A 2,448-nucleotide genomic window follows, 5' to 3' on the forward strand; every position below is an offset into this window, starting at 1 on the left:
AAAACAGGCAGCTTTAGAGTATTGAGAGCAGAAACTGCCCAAAATTCTCTTCTAATTAGTGCTATTTAAAAAATGAACTATAGGCTGGGCATGGTGGCTCATGCTTATAATCCTGGCACTTTGGGAGGCCAAGGCAGGCAGATTACCTGAGTTTAGGAGTTCAAGGTCAGCCTGTGATGGGTGTGGTGGCTCACGCCTGTAAGTCCAGCACTTTGGGAGGCCCAGGCAGGCAGATCACCTGAGAGGTTAGGAGTTCAAGACCAGCCTGGCCAACATGGTGAAACGCCATCTCTACTAAAAATACAAAAATTAGCCAGACGTGGTGGCGCCCGCCTGTAATCCTAGCTACTTGGGAGGCTGAGGCAGGAGAATTGCTTGAATCCGGGAGGTGGAGGTTGCGGTGAGCCGAGATCGCACCATTGCACTCCAGCCTGGGCAACAAGAGCAAAACTCCATCTGAAAAACTAAAACAAAAACAAAAACAAAAGACCAGTCTGGCCAATGTGGTGAAACCGTGCCTCTACCACCAAAAAAAAAAAAAAAACAAAAAAAAAAAGCCGGGCGCTGTGGCTCACGCCTGTAATCCCAGCACTTTGGGAGGCCGAGGCGGGCGGATCACAAGGTCTGGAGATCGAGACCATCCTGGCTAACATGGTGAAACCCTGTCTCCACTAAATATACAAAAAAATTAGCCGGGCACGGTGGTGGGCGCCTGTAGCCCTAGTCCCAGCTACTCGGAAGGCTGAGGCAGGAGAATGTTGAGAACCCGGGAGGCAGAGCTTGCAGTGAGCCAAGATCTCTGTCTCCAAAAACAACAACAAAAATTAGCTGGGTGTGGCGGCGCGCGCCTGTAGTTCCTATAGTCCCAGCTACTCAGGAGGCTGAGGCAGGTGAATCGCTTGAACCCAGCGGGCAGAGGTTGTAGTGAGCCGAGATTGCACCACTGTACTCCAGCCTGGTTGACAGTGAGAGACTCTGTCTCAAAAAACAAAAAACCCAAAAAAACCTATAAGCATTACAGGTTGCTTGCATCATTCTCCTGAAGATTGAAAATCCCAGGAGAGAGTCTGGTTGCCCAAGCCTAAATCAAATGCCCACCCTCTGGGGTAACAAAAGAACCTATAAGGACCAGGATTTCTTTCGCATCAAGCCTATGTACAATGGAGAGAGAAAAACTCCACAAGGAAAACTTTCAATTAGAAAGGGGAAACTGATGTGGTATTAACAAGCTGTCCATTATAATTCACCCTTTAGCTGTTCAGCATTCAAGAAGTTTTTCTCATGTACTTCCAGAAATAATAGTATAATACAGTTAATCTTCATACGTTTCTCACCCCCTCTTCTGAGGGAGACAACCCAGTCTCATTATTTGCTGCATCACAATCTAAGTCCAGGATATATGAGTGATGTACATTTCTGCTTTAGCTTCAGCTTAACTGTTAGATCAAGTCCTAGAAGCTGAGCCTGAGATTTTTGTGCAATTGATTCACTTGGAGAATGCTCTCAGGTAAAGCAGAATGAGGAAAGGAGCACAGGGCAGGGAAAATTGGTCAAACCATGATGCAGTCTTAGCAGTGTCAGCCTGATAACCATGAGTTCCGGAATCTGAACTATACACAAAATTGGTACCAGTTTGAGGCACAAAGTATGAATAAATGAATAAATGATCTGACGGCCCATCCCAAGAGAGACCACCTCCACCTAGAATTTATGGTTTGATAGCATTAGTCTTAACTCTCCTGTTTCTTGGGAATTTCAGGGTCTGTCAATTCCTAGATATGCCTTGAGTTTTCTCATAAATTCCCATTCCCACTGATAGCAGAAAAAACTGGTTTTCCATTTTTTTTTTTTTTTTGAGACCAAGTTTTGCTCTTGTTGCCCAGGCTGGAGTACAGTGGTGCGATCTCAGCTCACTGCAACCTCCGCCTCCCAGGTTCAAGTGATTCTCTTGTCTCAGCCTACTGAGTAGCTGGGATTACAGGTGTGTGCCACCATGTCCAGCTAATTTTTTTATTTTTAGTAGAGACGGGGTTTCATGTTATTGGCCAGGCTGGTCTCGAAGTTCTCACCTCATGATCTGCCTATCTAGGCCTCCCAAAGTGCTGGGATTACAGACGTTGAGCCACTGGTCTTCCAGTTGTAAATAGTCTCACTTATGGGAAATAGTTAAAGGTCAACCCCTTATTAGGGCCATTTGTTTTCTCTCCAAGGTCTTTCTTTGCCTCCACTTCTGGGTACAAAGAGAGGTTTAGATGTTATTTTGATTTAGGGTACAGGTGTTTTTCCTGAGAGAAACAGGTCTTTGTCAGCAGCTGATCTCTAGCTGAGGTACAGGTATCTGAATTTTGGCTTCTGCCCTCACCAAAGCTACTACTGAATGACCAAACCTAGTGTAACTGGCACTCAATTCAGTGGTCTATCCTTGACTATCTGGCCTTGGCTCTCACC

The sequence above is a fragment of the Piliocolobus tephrosceles genome, chromosome 14, assembly GCF_002776525.5.
Source record: "Piliocolobus tephrosceles isolate RC106 chromosome 14, ASM277652v3, whole genome shotgun sequence".
In the NCBI taxonomy this organism is placed as follows: Eukaryota; Metazoa; Chordata; class Mammalia; order Primates; family Cercopithecidae; genus Piliocolobus; species Piliocolobus tephrosceles.